The sequence below is a fragment of the Scomber japonicus genome, chromosome 5, assembly GCF_027409825.1.
Source record: "Scomber japonicus isolate fScoJap1 chromosome 5, fScoJap1.pri, whole genome shotgun sequence".
Classification (NCBI taxonomy): Eukaryota; Metazoa; Chordata; class Actinopteri; order Scombriformes; family Scombridae; genus Scomber; species Scomber japonicus.
The window spans coordinates 30,273,896-30,287,616 of NC_070582.1; positions in this window are offsets into that span (position 1 = coordinate 30,273,896).

Genomic DNA, 13,721 nt, shown 5'->3' on the forward strand with positions numbered 1-13,721 from the left:
GCAGCAGATTTGCACAGCAGACAACATCTTTAGTCGCTCTGCAGTACAAACTGGTCCAGACTCACAGCCTACAGCTATCAGGAGAACATCATTTCCCCATTCCATCACCCTGCGTCCTGGGATATGACAAATTTCCTGATTCCTGGTGCCGTTGGTCTCTCTATCTTACTTGAAAGGTCGAGCAACTATTGTGAAACGTGACTTGAGCAACCTTTTCAGGGTCACAAGTACTGCATTCAAATCCACTGGGCTTTCTGGTGTTAAAGCCAAGCAGAATCACAGTACATGTGGATATCAACTGAATCCCAAAGCTGGAAACATTCAAAGCAAGACACTCATCTGCACTGTAAAAAGAAAGTAAGAAGCTCTGTTAGTTGAAATAGTTTCTTTACAGAGCTTAATAGTTAAACAGCAGCAACATACCAGAAAATAGCCTGTTCATGGTCAATGGAAAAACAACTAGAATTGCTTTCTTGATGATGCTGGAAAGAAAGCATTGGCTCCCTGAGGTTCTAATTATAAGAGAGGGGTGTTTAAATGCTCACAAATGTGGACCCAGTCTTTTAAGATAACAGTGACCGATGGATTGACTCTTGTTTTGGTGACCAACAAGACTTTCAGCAATGCACACTCTAAAACTCTTTCTTCAACTAAAATTTCAAATGCTTTTATTTTTTACTACTTAGCCTAACAGACTACTTTTGAGATGACACTTCAACTGCCTTTACCCTCCACTCATCTACAGTAAGCCTGCCATGCAATTATCAACATGTCTATATACTGTATGGACTTATCGTATGATACATGGACATGACCTTGATCATTTTTTTTACCTCAATATTACCACATGATTATGCTATTATATTATTGTTACATCAGTGGTATAAAATGATCTTGAAATGACAATAATATTGTTTATCGTGATTATTCCAGAGACAATATATCATCTGAAAAAAGTAGTTCTTGTGAGAGGTCTAACTTCAACTAGCTTTTACTCCTAAAGTGACAGTTGCTTCAAGAAATACTCCAACTGACATTTCAACAGCTTTCATGCCAACTGACACTTAAACTATTCAGAGAGCTCACTTCAGCTATCTCTAGCAGTTCAACTGAAAGTTCACTTCACATCACATCACATCATTTACAGTTCAACTGATATTTCAGCTGTGTTCATCTCTTACATGACAGTTCATTTGCTTTCAGTGCTCTCTCATCAAGTTACATTTCTGTTGGTTTTAGCCTCTTCACATGTACACACCAGCTTTCATCACTGTACCTGGCAGTTACGCTGCTTTTCATACAACTGTTTATATTGCTTAGATGCCAAATGACATTTCAACTACTTTCAATGTTTACATATGAACTGACAACTCCCTGACAAAAGGCTTTGATTTAAAAACTAAACTTTCATGTGCTAGCAATGACACTTCAATTGATTTTAGCGACTTTTGGCTCTTACAATTTACACTTTAAACCCTTTCTGTGCATAAAATCGACACTTCAACTGCATTAATTGCTTCAACTTAAACTGCAATACACTTCACATTGTGCCTGCAATTTTCAGTGTAAGCAGGCACAGTTACATTTTCTTCAGGAAATGCACACTTTCCTAGTCTGAAGATAATGCTTTACCTAATCTAAACCCCACCTCAACCCAACGACAGACCCTCAAGTTATTTGAAGTTGATGCCAAGCAGTTCCTCTGTCAAAGATCTGATCCTGTTCTCTGGAAGCGTTGCAGCATTATTCTCACTATTACTGCTATGGAATCTGCTGTCCTGGGAAAAGGATACCGTTTCTCACTCACACACACACACACACACACACACACAGGATCAGCATAACAAATGCATAACACACACACATACACACACAATCTGCAACAGGCCTGAAACAAAATCACCTGTGGATGTGCACTATGTGTAAGTGTGCGTCATATCAAGGCAAAGTGCATTCTGCACTGTGCATCTGGCCAGCCCTTTACTCTGTGCCAGTCATATACCCCCCTGCACACACACACACATATTCCCTTTAAGTCTTTGAGTGGCTCAGAGGGGGTCTCAGATCTCTGCTACCTAACATTTTGGCAGCCGACAGAGGCCTCTCAATTACTACATAGCCCCACCACTTACACACACACACACACACACACACACACACACAACCCTGAGACCTTTCATGCTATGAAAAAATGCCCTGCCCAAATTCAATAAAAGGTTCCAAAGATTTGTTCCTTGTTTTCTGGACACCTGATTGAGAACTGGACTTCATCTGTCCACAATGAAGTCTTTAGTTAAAAGATATGTTTGGGCATTGGAGTGCAATGCCTTACTGAAGATTGCCTTAGCAAAATGAGCCCTGTATCTCTCTCCAAGATTGTTCATCCTTTTGGATCTCATACATGTCTCTGATGCATTGAGAGCTATATGAGACCCAGTGTGCTGGAAACGGGGAAATTCAAGGTTTTTGTTTAGGAATAACATCCTGCTACCAGCGCTGAGACCAACTGCCCTACTTATGTCTGGCTCTGATGTCCAAGAATGATATACTGCAAAACACTGCTGACCCACGAGGTCAAGAGATAAATACAGTTAAGTGTGTACTGATATACACAGAGCTAACATGCTATGAGAACAATAACAAGTCTTGGAAGCTGCACTGTATATATCTGCATTTGGCAGGGTGCATGGTGAGAGTCTGAGTACAGGAAGTGGTTAATTTGGTATCTCTTTCCACATTTGTATGTTTGTGTGAGTGTGTGTTGTGGGTGTCGGTCTCAGTATCTTTAGATCAGTCTGCATTTCCAGGCATGTTTTCAGCTGCACAAAAGACAAACAATCACACGTAGGCACATGAAGAAAATGTGACGAGCTCTATCGTTCTTTTGCCAGTGTCGGTACAGTGTGATCATGACTGTCATGACTCACAGCTTCCTACTCATGACTCCACAGGACCTTGGGGTGCATTTAAACTATACATAGCGGTGTGTTCTGTCACCCTGCATTCAATTCTATTAACACTCAGCATTCATATAATGTACATCTATTCTTGAACACTGAGTGGATGTCTAGCTAATAAAGTCAGCACTTTCAGTGAGTTTCATGTGTCCATTCTGATAGTGTAATATGAAAGGCAAGAACTGTTCATGCAGTAACACGATGCTAACAACATATAAGGATAAATATGTAGAGTATGTTAAGAATATCATCCTATAAAAAGTGTTAATGTAAGGTGTCACTGGAGTCTACTGCCCACAAGTGGTTACTTGCAATTCAAGTGGTTTCACTTGACTGTGCAGATTTAGGTGTGCTATATTAGTTGTGTCTACATTAGCTGCTACTAGCCTTAAGCAGAGATGAGCAGCAGCTACAGAGGTCTAATAACCTCACTTCCTTCTAACGCCACACCCCTAGATTTTTCAAATGTGTAGTGTTCAGCACCAACCGATGCTGACTCAAGTGGCATCATATAAGGTAATTCATCAGATTTTGCGTAACTCTCTCTGGAGCCACAAAAAGGTAGCATCGTACTTGTTTAACAACTGATGCAAACACAGAAAAACAAGGAAAAAAAACATAATAGGTCATAATGTCAGTCACCCCAAAAACAACATACGGTCACGTTTCCGTGACAGGTGCCACCTAGTGGCCGTAATAATTATGACAAGGAGCAGTGGTGCAGTTAAGATGACGTGTTTGCATTGTGACAAATTTTCTTATTGAGAAGAGGACAGGTGGATGGACGCTATAACTCAACAGTGGACTTTGACACAGGAGACTGTTGTTCGTGTCCAACCACGACTTGGACCATTTAACAAAAAAAACAACAAAAAAAACCTAACTATGATTGTACCCTAACCTTAACCCTGTGGTAGTTATTGATGCCACAATGAGGATGTTTGCCTGCCTTTAGAAGAAGTAGTAACTTTTGCCCACACCACAGGTTCCTCTACCCTTAAAGTGATCATTTTAACCCTAACCATGACCTTTCTCTAAACCTGACCAAGTGCTTTTCGTGGCTAACCCTGAGAAGACCAGAATTACTGTAATGATTTTGTGAAGCACAGAAAAGTGATGTTGTCCTGTCAATTACTGCCGAAAAATGTGCTCCTCTGTGTCAACTTCTTGCAGATTTTGATGTGAACATTTTTTTATGTGACAAACAATTCCACATAAGGAACATATGAAAATTCCTACCACTCTGCTTGGTTGGGGTTAATTTGTCAATGCCAGTACAGTCTGATCATTAGTGCCTTCATGTCTGTAATGACCATGAGTAATTGCACAACATCAATTTTCCAACTCACAGCTTCCTACTTATGACTCCACAGGGTACATTTAATTATATAGTGCCATGTGTCTGTCGCTCTTGCAAACCTATTAACACATATAATGTACATCTATTCCTGAACACTGTGTGGATGCCTTGTTGATAAAGTCAGCCGTTTCAGTGGGTTCATGTGTCCATTCTGCCCAGCCCAAGATGTCATCAATCTTAGCCTGATTACATACAATTATTTCTCTAACATACAGAAATAATTATGAAAATCTATCTGGATATCCATCAACTTGTTTTTATCTAGAGCATGTCTAGCATCAGTGATTAAATTGTAGGCATGCTCTCAGATATGAAAAATCAAAGCTTTGTCTCAGTGGCTAAGCAAAGAGATCTTTACACTACATACTGTTGGATGCATCTTGCAGTATTTGGTCTTCAGAAACCATATCAACACAAAAATCACATTCATTGGTAAAGAAAAAATCTAAAGCCTGTACATTCTCGTTTTACTACACGTATATATGATGAAATATTGTGATGGTAACCGGCAACAATATTTGATACCATCATTACCGCAACGAAAAATCATGTGATATTTTGTGCCACAATAGTTTTAGTCTCAAATTTGTGATACTACCACATTCCTAATCTTAGCAGCAAACAACATTAACATATTCCCAAACTCAAAAGATCTAATTAGAGATAGAAATCCTATATTTTACAGACAAAAACAAGGGTTGGCATCTGCTACTGTCCACAAAGTACAGTATCACATGCCAACCCTTGTTTTGTTGCAAAGGGAAGCAAGTCATTTGAGGGGAGTTAAAGCTAATGTTTGTAACTTTACACAATATGGATATCAGATTGCAAGTCGCCTGAGGCACAAGGAGCCGGTGTGTACAGGTGACAAGTAGAGCAGGAGAAATATGTCACTGGGTTACCAGAAAGAGATACTTCATTCATGAAAATAACAAAATGACCTCATGTTACGACACATGAAGCCTGCCAGTATTTTCATTGCGAAAAACAGGAAAAACTGGGATTTGTAACACTTTTAATTTCCAGATGGCATCGTCAACAAGACGTATAAGTTATTACATTCACCTTTGAGGTAGAGGCAGGGATACACAGAATTGAATATACTATAAACCTCTTTCACAATGTATGGGGAAAAGTCTTTTTGGGCATAGTAGCATCACGCAACGTTGTAATTAAACTGTTTGGCTACTATGTCAAACTACCTTCAAAGCCCGGCACTCTTTCCTTGGGGCTTGGTTTTAGAGCACACAGCTATCTTTTTTGAATAAAACTTCAACTGGAATCATCAATGATTTGGGGGGGGGGCACCGTATCGAGAGCTTTCAAAATGTAGTGTGAGCACTGAGAATACACATTTTGGCAGCAAAGAAAGGACCATTAAAAAGTGCAGTATGAATTAATAAAGCAAACTAGAGAAAAAAATCAACTGGATGAGCCCAGCTGAATAGTTTCTAGCCTTTATCCAAACTGAGTCCAGGAATAATAGAGTTGATATTCCTCACCCACGCACATCAGACCTTTTGAGCATTCATATTTATGTGAAGATAGTAAATTCTGACAAGCTGAAAGAAATGTCAACATTTCTGATATAAACAAGCACAGTATTCTGAAGGAACTAAAAGATTACCATTAAGGCTTTCTTAATGTACAGACAGTTTTGTTTGATAAGTGAATCACTTACAACATAACAGAACTTGTTGTGTAAAGTCAATAGCCTGTGTCTGAGTGTGTGCATGTGTATGTCTGAGAGAGGGATCAAAGCTGAGTCAATAAGTTCCTGCCCAGACAGACTAGATGCCAAGAAAGAGAGAAGAAAAACACAGAGCGAGAAAAGGAAGGAAGAAAGAAACTGTGTAGGCAGGGATGGACTCAGACAGACAAACAACACTGTTGCAGATGCTTCAGTTATGAAATTTATGGAATTTAAATCTGACCACGGAGATTGCAGACGTGGCTAGGAGAAGGGCTGCTCTTGAATGCGATGCTGATTAGCTCCAGCAGCACTGATTTCCTCTGAAAACAGGAAACATGAACAGCTGGAATGTAAGAGAGGTGAAGTGTGAGCATATTGCCTTTTCCTCAGAAACAAACCACAGAACAAAAGACTGATCACACTGTAGTGGTTCTGACCATGAACCATATTACATCAAGTACTGAGAAAGATTAAAAGTGAATAAGGTACAACATCTAATCTGTTTCCATTACGACTGCTTCAGTCTTTACTTCTTCAGAGTACAATGAAAATACTGAGTGTGTGTAACCAGAGGAATCAGTTTGGTTTCAAAAGTGGTGAACCACAATGAAGTGAATTCTATTTCATTTCAATCTTGCAAATAAATTATGACAAATCAGAAGCTTTGTAATACAACAGCCAAACAGTATAATGTTCAGTTTTTGTTGATGCAGTTTGGTGAAGAGGCATTTTTGATCCATGACTTACTGTAGTTTAATTCAATACTATTCAACAGTGCCACTAACAAAGCTTCATATATCACTGTAACATGGTATCAACACCTCACTAAAACTATTTAAATGATCAATTTTACTATCTAAATTACAACCTTGAGGGATTTATTGCCGGACATTTGTTATAGCTTCAGCTGGGCGGACCTACTGTAATAAAATGGCAAGTGAGTGTAAACCAAAGAACTTGTGAAACTTGAAGACAACCTCTCCTGAGCAAACCAGCCTGTATTTAACACTCCTTCCCATTGACCATGCAATCTTTGTCCTCGGGTCAAAATTGATCTGGTCTGGTTTGACTGTTTATAAGGATAAGGTATAAAATATCACCCAATTCTGTGTCAGACCTTTTTAGCCAACTTCATTCCAACTTATTACCACAGGTTTTACACATATATTTGGACATTATGGTCAATAGGCTTCATTTAAATGAAACTATACCTCATTTCTGAGTTAACGTCCTCCCGGGTCAAAATTGATCCAATGACAAAAGAAGGGTTAAGCCCATGAATCGCTCTTAGCATCCCATATTTTAGGGCAATCCTTAAGCTTGAGGATCATTCAAACATTGACCTTAAGTGTCCGATATTGCTTCCTGACCCAGAAATGACAAAGCTAATACCGTTAACTAATTAAAAGTTAACAATTGCAATAAGTGTCTGTACCATCTTTTGCTGAAACTGCATGATGACATCATGATGAGACTTGTTTCCCATTCCGCTTTTTTTTTTCTCTTTCTGAATAAAACAAAAATGAACAAAGATTTTAAAAACATACAAACAAAACGGTCGACTGCTCACACTGCTAACGGTCTTTCCGGAGGGGAAGCTCATGAGTGAATATCTATAAGCCAGATCAGACTTGCCCACGGTTCAGAGGGACACACCCACACTTAACCTTCAGATAATGGGATCAAATAGGGAACAAAATTCTCATCAAGCTGCATATTTGTTATTCCCTGGGTGGGACACCGCAGAGCAGTGGAGTGGGTAATTCATGTAAAAGTACCGAATAGAGTACCCTTAGCCTTGTGTCGTTAGCTTGATTGAATACATTTCCATTTGGAGAGGGGCGTTATTTTGTTTTGTTTTGCAAGCAACCAATCATCATCAAGTGACATATCCATCCTGCTGATGTGGTTTTCAGTTGACACGGAAGTTGTGGTGGCTTTTAAAGTGGTTCTTAAAACTTCTGTCACAAGAATCAAAAACATATGTCAATTTGAGAGTCGCTATTTCTGTAAGTCAACTTAAAACAGCTTAAACATCTGCGGTGATCTAGTCTGTCCATTTTTCTGTTGAGCATTCCTGATATTCCAGAAATTCTGAGTAAACTATGCAGGCTGGAGTCAGACAGTGGAACTTGTGGCTACTAGAAAACAATACGTTCCCTAGTAAAACTGCTCAAGTGTTTTACAGAACTGAAAGATCAAAAGTCGTGCACGCTCCGACATCCACAATAGAAACAACTCTGAACACGAAGACAGCCTAAAGAGAACAGCTGAGTTTTATGAGCGAACGTCTCAAGGAGTAAAGCGCAGTCATATCCTATTTCTAGTTTCACATCTAGTTAGCAACAGCCTTTAAACTTGTTGTGTCAGTGGCACTGACAAAGAACTATGAGGAAACAGTATAAGTTCAGTAGTGAGTTCATGTCTTCTTGCTTCAGATTACAAATACATGACAGCTGTTCTCAACATGTGCTTAAATTTCACCTAAAATCCCCCAAAACCAGTCAAAAAAGGTAAGGAACAGATCACACTGCTGCTGAATTGTGCTTCATTTTGTTTATGAGGCTAAGGTTCAGGAGTATCTATCTATGTGGAGAGTCATTTCATCAACACACTCAAAGAGTTTGTTGATTGGATCAATATTTACCTGGTCAAGCTGAATATATTCGCAACTAGAGCCTAATTTTGGAGTTAAGGAGTTTTCCATGTGTTTTTCTTTGAGATGCTATGTACAGTAATACAGTAAATATGAAAGCAAAGACAAAAGAGCATCAATGTCTGTTTTTGGCACTTTTTGTAAAGTATCCTACAAAATGGTAAAGACTCAGCAGCTAACTGGTACTAGTTTGGTCTCTTTGAGATATCAGAAGGCAGCTCATAAAGAGGAGGAAGGAGGAAGGAGGAAGAGAGAAGAAAGATTTGAATCACTTGCTTGGTTCATCAGATGTCAATTCAACGAGCATAGCTGAATCTCTCACACTGCAAAAATTCAAATGCATGGAAATCTCACACCACAGAGGAAAAGCAAAGTCATGGCAATTCTAAAAATCTGGTATCCACAACACCTGCTCTCAAATCCACTCCAGTACAATGCTTACGTAATGCAAAACACTGACATTTTGAGAAATGAAACTGTTGTTAGACTAGAAGATTAAAAGCACTCTCAGATAAGTGTGGTATCTATCTTCTCAACTCTTGGCTAGCAATTGAATAGTTGTACTTCCCAAAATTCTTTTAAAAGGAAAAAAACATCATTAGTACAATGAAACGCATTGTACAAATTGTAAGAGAGAAAAGCATTAGTCAATTTGCAATCCTGTTTATTTACCATGGCCAGAGGGCAGCAGCAAAACCTACAGACAGACCAGTTCTTGTGTGAACAAGAAACAAAAATACACTCTCGTGACAGTCACCACAAAACAAAAGACTTTCAAGCAGTGAAACACAGTTCATTAGTGTTGATTTAGTGGAGATGGCATTATCTCTCTCTAATTCTACAATTTAATCAAACTTCAAACAGTCAGAGTTCAACCTCAAAACTGATTATCCTGGATGTTGGCTCAAAAATATCTAAAAAAGGTGTTTTCTCAACCCTCAACAATGCAAATTATACCACACTTTTACAATCACTATCAAGTTACAGTTACAAATAATATGTATTAGAAAACACTAACATAAATCTATTCAAGAAAACCAACTTGGGCTCACATCACGCTAAATGTAAACACAATGCTGTTTGTACGTACCATGAGGTGAAGAATGATACCGTCTCCAAGAGCTCCAAATGGAGTTTGAACAACAGTTTGCATCTAACGTAACAGATATAGAAAATGAGATAACAATGTCTGTGTTTGACAGCCAGTCAAATCTCTGAGCTGGGGTTAAAGAATCCTTTTAAGGGTTTACTCTATCACACTTGGTCTGTTTGTCTGAGTGAGGTTTTACTAATAAGGACATAGTGTCAATTCTCACCTTTGGTACAAAGGTTATAAGGGGAGTGTCCACATGTCTAGTAAACACCAATTAAACCAATATGACTGTAAAAGGAAAGGTTTATCTACAGGAACTACATAGGCATTGTTGGCATCAGCTATATGTTTCGTAATGACATCAATTGTTTGTATTGATAGAGAACTGAAAAAATATTGCTAACACTAGCCTAAAATTGAATTCTGAATTCTTCAACTAAATCAGCACCTTGGCTTTATCCTCTGCTGCACCCACAAGGTGCAAACAATACAACTACAGCTCTACATTTGGTCTTCATTGATCACATTTTCCATGATTCTTGGCAGAATGACTACATTTCAGACCACCAAAGATATACTTCCAATTCATGTTAAAAAAAAATAAAAATCAATCAATCAATCAATCAATCAATCAATCAATCTTTACTTATATAGCGCCAAATCACAACAAAAGTTATCTCAAGGCACTTTTCACATAGATCAAGTCCAGACTGTACTCTTTAATTTAATTTAAAGAGACCTAACATTCCCCCCTGAGCAAGCACTTGGCAACAGCAGCAAGGAAAAATCCCACCATAATTGTTTATCACAGCCTATAATGAGAAGTGTCCAATATCCATGTTTTTGTATCCCACCCTAAATATCCAAGTGTCTGTATGGTTCTTGGACAGGAAAGTACAATTTTTTAACAAAAAAGACCAAGATCAGTCTGATGTATTTGAAAACCATTATAAAATCTAAACCTAGTGCACACTAAGTCCTGGTCTATAACTTAGATTTAAGGGTCTACACGTTGGCTTATCATAAACTTATCAAAGATGTGGTATGTCTTAAAGACTCACTCAACCTCATCTAAAGAAACACTGCTTGGTTTGAACGCCATATGTTTGCTTGTACTGAGATAAGCTTTAATTGGTACATGTGAGCCCTGAAATCAAACTCCTAATCCTCATAGTATTAACACCACACACTGTAGAGGTTTGGGGCTGAATTTAGCCTACAACTTGCAAGCAGTTGTTGTGACAAAATACCACATGCAGTATGTCCACAATACACTGCACGTGGACGATACAGCTGAAGCAAGTTTAGGGGCGTCTTGAATTTAGCAGTCAATGCTTTTGGTCTTACTGGCATGAGTACGATGTCAGCATGTGCAGATCAACAGGAATCAATAAAAGCAGTCATATGGAGCGATCACCTTTGTACAAAATAGTTCTTCAGGGAGCTGACAAACCTACAGCTGTGCAGTAAATCCCAACTGTGTGAAGTTTATAATGCAAAGAATGGTTGACACTGGAGGTGAACTACTACGAAAAACTAGAAGTATCAATAGAGGCACAGGTGCACAGTCTTGTACAACAGTCCAGTCCCCACAGGAGGTTGTGCTAGAGCTTTGCAATGCAATAGACTGTCTGGATTTCATGTTGGTTTGGATTAAATTTAAGACCCCACCTTATGGGGTGGGATTTGGACCCATGTGTCCTTGAGAAGTATAAGATTTTGCAGGCTAATAAGCATTACACCCTTGGAGTGCCCAGGTTAAGTACGTTAGCTTGGCTATGCTAGCCACAAAGCTCTAAATGTTTACTAGACTGACACTTTAAAAAAGTAGACCCTTACCCATACAAAGGATGGCTGACTAAATGCAAACATGTCAAAAATAGTCCACATATCCAATTTTGAAAGCAACAATTAAAGCAAGAGGCTCTATTTTAATGTACTAACACCTCTACTTAATTAAAGGACTGTGCTCAAGGGGCAAAAAAGTGGGAGACACCAGAGAAACTTGCCATGTGAGGGCAGTCAAATATTAATTCAATTGGTCCCAAGGGTCCATATGACTCTCATTTAAAAAGCATTAACCTCTCTCTTGAAGTAGTACAAAAAATGAGTCATTATCACCAAATTTGTCCTTTCTGAAAGTGCACTTGTGATAATTTAGGGAATGATTGCTCCATTAAGATCTAAAAGATACACAATAAGTCCAACCATTGCCACAAGAGGTACGTTGAATGTTACTTGATGAGGTGAAGAATGACACCGTCTCCAAGAGCTCCAAATGGAGTTTGAACAACAGTTTGCATCTAACGTAACAAATATAGAAAATGAGATAACAATATCTGTGTTTGACAGTCAGTCAAATCTCTGAGCTGGGGTTAAAGAATTCTTTTAAGGGTTTACTCTATCACACTTGGTCTGTTTGTCTGAGTGAGGTTTTACTAATAAGGACATAGTGTCAATTCTCACCTTTGGTACAAAGGTTATAAGGGGAGTGTCCACATGTCTAGTAAACACCAATTAAACCAATATGACTGTAAAAGGAAAGGTTTATCTACAGGAACTACATAGGCATTGTTGGCATCAGCTATATGTTTCGTAATGACATCAATTGTTTGTATTGATAGAGAACTGAAAAAATATTGCTAACACTAGCCTAAAAATGAATTCTGAATTCTTCAACTAAATCAGCACCTTGGCTTTATCCTCTGCTGCACCCACAAGGTGCAAACAATACAACTACAGCTCTACATTTGGTCTTCATTGATCACATTTTCTAACTAACTAATACCTCTACTTAATTAAAGGACTGTGTTCAAGGGGCAAAAAAGTGGGAGACACCAGAGAAACTTGCCATGTGAGGGCAGTCAAATATTAATTCAATTGGTCTCAAGGCTCCATTTGACTCTCATTTAAAAAGCATTAACCTCTCTCTTGAAGTAGTACAAAAAATGAGTCATTATCACTAAATTTGTCCTTTCTGAAAGAGCACTTGTGGTAATTTAGGTGATTGCTCCATTAAGATCTAAAAGATACACAATAAGTCCAACCATTGCCACAAGAGGTAAGTTGAATGTTGCTTGATAGCGATACCTGGCCTGTTATAGAATTTAGCTAAATTAGCTAACATTAGCCCAGGTGTGCACAGCTCATTGTTCCCACTAAGCTAGTATTAGCTTTGGTCTGAGGTAAGGAAACATCCTACACTCCTTATTTGGAAAGTCCTGGCTCCACATGGAAAAGATGGGGCAGACCACAACTCGTAACTCTGTGCTTCGTAAATGCTCCAATGCAAAGCAATAGGTGACGTCACGCTTTAGTACATCCATCTTTATACATTGGAAAACAAAATTGTTAAAAAATGTGTGTTTTTAGAGCAGCATTAATCAATTTTTGCCACCAGATGGCAGAAAAACATAGAAACAGGCTGATGATGACATGTGCACTTCAACAGCTTATCAAGTTGTTATGGCTAACATCTCAGCAACACATCCAGCAGATACAGAGCAGCATTAGCATTCATTTAGAGCAGTGTTTCTGACCACGTGATGAATGCAAGTCCAATATTCACTCCCCTTTTAACTCTGCTTTGATGTCCTGAGAAAAATATAGGGCCCTTAAATTGCTAGACGTTTTACTTTCTTCACCAGCTAATCTATATTCATCTGTCTGCTGTTTGGCGCAGACAGTTTGAGTACATCATGTTTATCTGTGCTTTTTATCCAGAAACAATAGCCTGCTGGCATCGATGAGAGCCATGAGACCCAACAATATTGGACTAGAAATCCCCATAGAGCTGATGAGTTATGAGCAATGCTTTCAGATCACTCAGTCACTTGATTAAATGTTAAAATTGAAGAATTAATTAAGTCTGTAATCTGCAAACCACCATTTCACTCGCCTTACATATGTTTCATAGATTTGGTAAGGTGCTGAAATCAGAACTTTAAAAATAGCTTCGTATA